General features: G+C 44.5%; 1 protein-coding gene and 1 pseudogene across 7 annotated transcripts in view; one reads left to right on the forward strand and one right to left on the reverse strand.

Moving 5' to 3' along the window:
* The window catches only part of KDF1 (keratinocyte differentiation factor 1), a 16,516-nt gene extending 16,240 nt beyond the window's left edge, over positions 1-276 (reverse strand). For 4 of the 7 annotated variants that reach the window (XM_027864952.1, XM_027864951.1, XM_027864943.1 and 1 more), the window contains exon 1: positions 210-276. The gene's annotated coding sequence lies outside the window, so the exon portion shown is untranslated. The remainder of the gene's footprint in view (positions 1-209) is intronic. The other 3 variants (XM_027864949.1, XM_027864945.1, XM_027864948.1) reach the window with 2 other exon arrangements.
* Positions 277-3,302: 3,026 nt separating this feature from the next.
* Positions 3,303-8,732, forward strand: part of LOC114045062 — a 35,015-nt pseudogene continuing 29,585 nt past the window's right edge.

Genomic DNA, 8,732 nt, shown 5'->3' on the forward strand with positions numbered 1-8,732 from the left:
GGGTCAGGGTGCCCAGGCCGCTCAGCTCCCCAGCCCCAGGACCCGGCCGGCCCGGAAGCAGCGCCCTTGGGAGCGGCCTCAGTCCAACTCCAGCGGCCAGGAGTGCTACAGGTGAGTGCGGGCCAGGTGAGCCCAGGTGAGGTGAGGTCCAGATAAGGGAGCCCAGCCCGGTCCGGTCCCTAGAGCCCCCCCGCCAGCGCCCCGCTTACCTGTCCCGCCAGGTGAGCAGCCTCAGCGCAGCTCCTCCTTCTGCGCTCACCTGGGGCCCAGGTAAACGTCTCGCGGGACGCTGCGTACGGGCTGCCGCTAGGGACATGCTTCCAAACTTCGCGAAGCCTCGCCTCATCCCCTGACCTGAGCTGGGTCGCCCCCGCCCCATCCCCAACCCCGCCAGCAGGTCATACTTCACCCTGGGTCCGAGCTCCACCTGCACCCCCTAATCACCTCTGTAAGTCCGCGTCGGGGAGGGACCTGCTTCCAGATTCCTCCAGGCACCCAGGCTCTCAGAATTGGCTTTTTTTTTTTTTTGGTTGGTTTGTTTATCTTTGAGAGGGGGAGGGGATTGGGTTCAAGTATTTTCCAGGGTCAAAACGACTGCCTCAGTCACTTAATCAACAAGCATTTATTCAGCTTCTACAGAGGCAAAAATAAAACAGCCTCAGCTCCCAAAGAAACCTACGGTCCACCGCTGGAGACAGTATGTGCATGAATAAATACATGCAAAATAGTTAAAAGATGGTGGAGGGGAGTAGTCAACAGTCAACGAACATTTATTAAGCGCCTGCTATGTGCCGGGCACTGTGCTGAGCTCTGGGGATTCAAAGAAAAGCAAACGACAGTTCCTGCTCTCTAACAAGTCATAGTCTAATAGGGGAGACAGTATCCAAAGAACCGTGAAAAAACAAGATGCAGATAAGATAAATTGGAAATAAACAACTGAGGAAAGGCATTAATATGGAGGGGAACCGGGAAAGGGTTCTCATAGATGGTAGGATATTAGCAGGGACTTGAAAGAAGCCAGGGGAACCAGAAGGTGGAGACAGGGAGGGAGAGAGCTTCAGGCATGGGAGACGGCCAGAGCCAAAACTTGGAGTCAGGAGATGAAAGTTCTTGTTGGAGGAACAGCCAGGAGGCCAGTGTCACTGGATCAAAGAGTATGCAGCCAGGAGTAAGGTGCAAGAAGACTGGAAAGGTAGGAAGATTATGAAAGGCTTTAAAAGCTGGACAAAGGGTTCTAGAAGTAATAGGGAGCCACTGAGTGTTGGAGGAACATGGTCAGATTTGTGCAGGGGTGGGGAGCTTGAGGCCTCGAGGCCACATGTGGACCTAGATGGCCTCAGGTTCCCCACCCCTGGACTTGTGTATGGCAGAGGATCCTAAATCCAGAATTTGAAGTCAAAGTTATCTATTCTAACCTCCTCATTTTAGTTTAGACCATGGGCTCCTTCAGGGTAGGGACCATTTTTCACCTTTCTATGATGCATCCCTGGCATTCACCACGCTACCTGGGATGCTTGTTGACCTCAGACCACAGGTTCAGGGACCTCAAACTGGGTGGTCATTTTCTCCAATGTATTTTGCAAACGAGGAAACTGAGGTCCAGAGAGAAGGTCTTTGTGAGGAAACCCCAGAAGCCCTAGCAGGGGAGCTGCAGGTTAGCTGGAGGAACAAGGTTATCCAAGAAATCAATTTGGGTGGTTTCATTTGGCTTCCCTGGTCTGAGATATAGTGGAAAGGGCTCTGGAGTGGGAAGTAAGACACAGATCTAGTCAGGATTGTAGGGCCAACCCTGGAAGAGGTCTTGACTTAGAGGACATCTGATTTGACTTTCCCATTTTACAGAGGAGGAAACTGAGGCTCAGAGAAGTGAGATGATTTACCCAAGATCACATATCTAATTGATATCTGAACCCTAGCCTTCTGACTCCAAACTCAGTGCTCTCACACATCGTGTTGCTTTCCTTGGATAATTCACTTCCTCTTTCTGGGCCTCAGTTTCCTTAGCTGTACAATTAGGGGGCCGGATTAGATGATCCCTAAGGACCCCCTTTCAAGTCTGATATTCTGTTGTCAAAAGTCCCTTCTAGTGCTAATATTCTGTGTTCTAAAAACTTTTCCTGCCTTAGAATCAACTCTATTTATTTTCTGTCTCCTAGCCAGTCAATTGTGTCCTCTTGTTATTGTTACTTCTAGTTTACTCTGCCTGTGTGCTAGCTACCCAACTACTGATATTCTAATTTCTAAGGCCCCTCCCAGCTCTGCCGTGCTGTGTTCCCTTCTGGTTCCAACACCAGGAGACTTCATGATGGGGGCAGTCCCACTCAATCCCCTCACGGCTGTTTTTCATCCTTGTGCCCCTAGGAGTATAAACCAGGGCTTTCTGCTTTGTTTGTAGAATTGCACTGAATTGATCCTTAGAAGAATCAGCTTCCTCCACCTGGAGCCCAATGACCCCAGTCCTGACTTACAGTCTGATTCCCCCCTCCCCAAAGGGACAGCCCCACCTGATGATGAGTTTGCTCAGCACTTATTATTCATGTCACTAGTTGTATGATCATGGGAAGGTCACCTCATCACTCTGAGCCTCCATTTCCTCATCTGCAAAATGGGAGATAAAAATAAGGTACACAATCTATTCCATACAATCAAAATTTTTATATATATATATATATGTATAAATGTATATATCATATGTAAAGTGCTTTGCAAAACATTTTAGCTATTATTGTAGTTATTAATATACCTAGAGACCTTGGAGCTCATAAAGTCCAACTCCCTAATTTTGCAGAAGAGGAAACTGAGGCACATAGCAGTTAAGTGGTTTGCCCAGGGTTACCCAGTTAGTGTCAGAGGTGGGATTTTAACTCAGGTCTTCTTGACTTCTATTGCAGTGTCCTATCTATCACTAGGCCCCAACAGAATGTAGAGTTTTGCCCTCTTCTCCTCCACGCTGCCAACCCCTTCAAAGTCCCCATCTTCCAGGAACCCTGTTAAATGTCCTCCATTGCCCTCTCAATTTCAGTGGTAGTCACACACAATAAAGTCCCATTTGTAGCCAAGCCTTCCGCTGGAACAACAGAAAACTCTGAAGCTGCAGCGTCTAAGCCAAGCAGTTTAAGACCCAGATCTTCACTCAGGACCTATTGATTTCTATTTTACACACAATTCTAAAAATAAACTTTAGGAAGGTTGTTCTTCAGCATGGGGGAATCAGAGGCTGGGTCACCCAAACCCTAGCTCAATGGCCCTGTGCCTACCCAGTTACCCACAGAGCCTGGCCCCCAGTCATGTGGCAGATGGGGATGGGCTTGGTGGTCCTTACCTTCTGCTTCTGCCTGGTTCTGAGGCTGTCTATACTATGAGAGTTGGAAATTGCACCTCCTCCAAGGGGAAGCATGATCATTTGGACATTCACCTGAAACTGGACTCATAACTGCCTGCACAGTTAACAACTAAGCATGCCCATTTGTGGGAAGGAGCTTGGAGGCCTGACTCTGATGACAGCCATCTTCCCCAAATTCTCCAGGCCAGCCTCCATGTTCTTGGAAGATTCCTTCCTCAGAGGGGCTGGGATCTGATACTTGGTGCCACTCTTTGGAATTAAAGGACAAGACAAGCTAATAGGAATAATAATAATTAATACTAATATTATTAATAATTACTAACAAGCTAATAATCAATTAAAGGACAAGATAAGCCATCAGCTACAAAAGAGAGCCGTCATACCCCTGATTGTGCCATGGCCTCAGCTGCTCCTGCTCCATCGTTGTAGGAAACCTAAGCAAGTTCTTGGGACCTGGACTGAGGACTGGAACATCACAGGAAGCCTGAACTTGGTGTCTGTGAAGAGTTCTGAGAAGCAAATCAGAGACAAGACCACCCCTGTGTATCACCTACCTGAAAGGTACCAGGCCAGAATGGTACATGTGGGCCCTTTTCTCTTTGTTATGATCTCTTTGGGATACAGACCTAGAAGTGATACTGCTGGGTCACAGTTTTATAGCCCTTTGCGCATACTTCCAAAATGCTCTACAGAAGGGTTGGACAATGCATTCGTGTTCCAATTTTCTCACATCTTCTCCAACATTTACCATTTACCTGTTTTGTCATGTTGGCAAATCTGATAGATGTGATGTGGTACCTCAGAGTTGTTTTGATCTGCATTTCTCTAATCAATAGTGATTTAGAGCATTTTTTTCATGACTATAGATAGCTTCAATTTCTTCCTCTGAAAACTGCCTGTTCACATCCTCTGACCATTTATCAATTGGGGGAGGAACAGCGTTTGCTGCCTGACAACTCCAGGAGAAATGCCAGGAATAGAACAGAGGTCTGTACCTGACCAAGGTTATTGATGCTGTCAGTTGTGAGGACTTGTGGAAGATCATGGCAAAATTTGGTTGCCTGGAGAAGTAAATCAGTATTTTATGTCAGCTCTGTGATGGCATGCTTATATGGATTCTGTATAAAGAATGACGCTCTCAAGCTTTCCCAGTCACCAACAGCAGAGTGAGGCAGGGCTGTGTCCTTGTTCCCTTGCTTTTTAGCATGATGTTTTTAGTGATGTTGTCAGATGCCTTCAACGAGGGTGAAAACAACATCAAGGTCAGCTACTGTACTGATGGTAAACTATTCAACTTGAAAAGGCTACAAGCCAAGATTAAAGTGAAGGGAGAATTGGTGCATGACTTTTTGTTTGAAGATGATTGTGTACTCAGGGCAGACTTTGAAGCTGAGATGCAACAGCATATGGATCAATTCCATGCTGCTTGTGCTAATTTTAGCCTAACAACCAACACTAAGGAAACAGAGGTTCTCCACCAGCCAGTACTGCACCATCTATACATGGAACCATTGCTTACAGAAAATGGAGAAAATTTGAATGCTGTGGATAAGTTCGCTTACCTTAGCAATATGCCTTCCAGGGATGTCCACAGAGATGATGAGGTTGAAACACATATTACCAGAACTAGCTCAGTGTGTTTGGGAGGCTACTAAGGAAAGTGTGGGAGAGAAGAGTATCACGTTCCTACCAAACTGAAGGTCTATAGAACTGTTGTGCTGACCTCATTGTTGTATGCCTGAAAGACCTGGACAGTATACCAGCACCATGCCAAGACACTGAATTGCTTCCATTTGAATTGTCTTAAGAAGATTCTGCAAATCACTTGGCAAGATATGATATGGGACATTGAGGTCCTCTCTTGAGCTGAACTGCCAAGCATTCAGGCTCTGTTACAAAGTGCATAATTCCAATGGTCTGGCCACGTTATTCAAACGCCAAATGTATGTGTGCCCTCAAAGACTATTTTATGGAGAAATCACACAAGACAGGTGCTCACATGATGGTTGAAAGTAGCGAAAGCTTTTGTTTTTTTTGGTGAGGCAATCAGAGTTGAGTCACACAGCTAGTAAGTGTCAAGTGTTTGAGGCCAGATTTGAACTCAGGGAAACAGGAATTTTTTTTTTTTTTTTTGGTGAGGCAATTGGAGTTAAGTGACTTGCCCAGAGTCACACAGCTAGTGAGTGTTATGTGTCTGAGGTCGGATTTGAACGCAGGTCCTCCTGACTCCAGGGCCAGTGCTCTATCCACTGCACCACCTAGCTGCCCCTAAGGGCACTCTTAAGATCTTTCTGAAGTACTTTGAAATGGATTGTGACACATGGAAGACTGGGGCATAGAACTGCCCAGCATTGTGTGCTGGAATCAAAAAAGGGAATGTGTTCTATGAGCAAAGCAGAATCGCAGGAGCACAAAGGATACATGAGATGCGTAAATCTAGAGACATTTCCACTCCAAATGTTCATACTATTTGTACTCGACTGGTGGCAGTGCCTTCTGAGCTCATATTGGTCTGATCAGCTACAGTCAAATACACTGTATCCTGACCTTAATATTGTGATGTCATTGATCCTCTTCAAGTACAAAGAAGAAACAATAATAATTATTATCATCTGGAAAGCAATTTGGAATTATATCCAACAGTTACTAAGCCGTGCATAACCCATGACTTAGTGATATCATTACTAGACCTATCCTCCCAAAGAGATCAAAGAAAGAGGAAAAGAACCCATGTGTACAAACATAATTGTAGCATTGCTTTTTGTGGCGGCAAAGACCTGGAAACTAAGGGTATGCTAGTTTGTTAGGGAATGGCTAAACAAATTATGGCATATGAATGCAATTAAATATATTTGTGCAATAAGAAAGAATGAAATGGATAATTTCAGAGAAGATGAGGAAGATTAGAATGAACAGATGCAGAGTGAACTGAACACAATCAGAAAATTTATACAATATACTATTACAAGGAAACATGTGAAAGTTATAACTCTTTCTCTCTCTCTCTCTCTCTTTTTTTTAGGCAATTGGGATTAAGTAACTTGTTTGGGGTCACACAGCTAGTAAGTGTCAAGTGTTTGGTCTGAGGCTGGATTTGAACTCAGGTCCTCCTGACTTCAGGGCTGGTGCTCTATCCACTGCGCCACCCAGCTGCCCCGAAAGTCATAGCTCTTAAAGAGCACACTTCCATGATAAAGGTATTGCAACGGCTGTTGGTGTGGGGAAGGCAAGCATTTCAAGCATTATTCAAACCTGCAATGAAACAGGATCTATAGTAAGAAAGTCAAAGGAAAGTATAGTTAAAAATGAAATATAGCACCAAGAATTTTTTTTAAAAAGGAAGGAAATCTATACAATAATAACAACATTGTAAAGACAATTTTGAGAGACTTAAGAATTCTAACCAATGCAATCCAGAGGCTCATGCTGAGCCATGCCTAACTCCTTCCTGACTAAGAGGTCAAGACACAGATGAGTCAAGAAGCAAAATGAGACCTGCATTTTTGGATTTGGCCAACATGATCTTGGCTATGCATAAGTTGTTACGAGGGCTTTGTTTTTCTTTTTTTAATTGTGTGGTGGGTAGGAAGAAGAGAAAAAAAATGTTTATTATCTGAAAAAAAGAATTAAAGGCCCCTTCCAGTTCTGACATTCTGTGTTTTAAGATTTAAAAATCTCTTCACTCCCCCCTCCCAGGGCTCAGTACACCAATGTTCCTGACAGTAAAATTTGAAAGTTTCACTACTGTAGGCAGGAGGACCTGAGTTCAAATCCAGCCTCAGACACATAACACTTACTAGCTGTGTGACTCTGGGCAAGTCACTTAACCCCAATTGCCTCACCAAAAAAAAAAAGAAAAAGAAAAAGAAAGTTTCACTAGCACCTGTCTAAAGGAGGAAATTGCTGAAGATTCAACCTTGACCGATTAGGATTTCAGGGATCTAGGGGTGGATACTGTACTTTATGGGGGCCTGACAAGACTTCTAGGACTGTTTCTGGGTTGTTTTCTTCTTGGGGTGGTAGCAGCTGGGTGGAGACTGCTGCTTCAGAGAGGGGGACAGCTCCCTCCTGGCTGGCTGCTGCAGTGTTCTTGGCCAGTAGGTGGCAGTGCAGCCCATAAGAATGGGGAGTCTAGCACTGGGGATGGCCCTGACTTTGGGTGACAAAGTAACTGGAGAGAGGTAACAGAAAGGTGTGTGTGTCTGTGTGTCTGTGTATATAAACGTGCATGCGTGCACCAATGAGAAGAGTTCTGGAAGCAGAATCTGAGGACTCATGATCTGCTTCTTGTGCAGTCTTGTAACTGTTCTCTCTCTGGGCCTCAGTTTCCTTGTATGTAAATGCTAAGGAGTTGGACTAGATGACAGCTAAGGTCTCAACCAGCCCTAAAGCTGTGATCCTGATTCATTCATTCCTTAAACTGATCTGAGAATCTAGGATAACATCAAGCTTTTTTTGGAAACCAAAGTTAGAGGAGCTCCCCAAAACAAAATTCTGATGACACAAATGCACATTTTAGGTAGAGGGAGGAAGAGAATTTGTAACTGAAAATAAAAGTTAAAAAATTAAAAAACAAAGAAGCCTGTTGAGACCCAGAGGTACCACTACTAGGCAAAGCCCCAAGGTGTTGAAAGACAGTGCTCACATATGGAAAATGATTTATAGCAGCACCTTTACAGGAGCAAAGAGTTGGAAGGAAAGTAGGGGGTTTGTTGATAGGGCAATGGCTAAACAAATGGTGACATATGAATGTAGGAGAATATCAACGTGCCATGAGAAATGATGAATATGAGGTATCCAGAGAAACCTGGGAAGGTTCGTATAAACTGATTAGATCAAAGTAGGCAGAACCAGATGAAAAATGTATACAATGACCATAATCACATAAAGGAAAAGAACACTGGAAGACTCATGCTTCAAAGGATTAATGGTGAAATATGTCTTTCTCCTCTATGTAGAGTGGTGAACTACAGGTGCAGAATGGGGTACACCTTGTCAGATAGGACCAATGTGTTGGGTTTGTTTGTTTGTTTTTGTTTTATTCTATTTATTTTTTACAATGGAGGGCTTTATCATTGGGAAATGACAGTGATATACATTTTTGTTGTTCAGTCATTTCAGTCATGTCTGACTCTTCATGACCCCATTTAGGGTTTCCTTGGCAAAGATACTGGAGTAGTTTGTTGTTTCCTTCTGCAGCTCATTTCGTAGATGAGGGGACTGAGGCAAACAGGGATAAATGACTTGCTCAGGGTCACACAGCTAGTAAGTGTCTGAAGCCAGATATGAACTTGAGTCTTCCTAACTCTAGCCCAGCACTCTATCCACTGTCCACTGTGCTACCTGGCTGATACACACACACACACACACACACACACACACACACACA

The sequence above is a fragment of the Vombatus ursinus genome, unplaced genomic scaffold (genome assembly GCF_900497805.2).
Source record: "Vombatus ursinus unplaced genomic scaffold, bare-nosed wombat genome assembly UNPS02014777.1, whole genome shotgun sequence".
NCBI lineage: Eukaryota > Metazoa > Chordata > Mammalia > Diprotodontia > Vombatidae > Vombatus > Vombatus ursinus.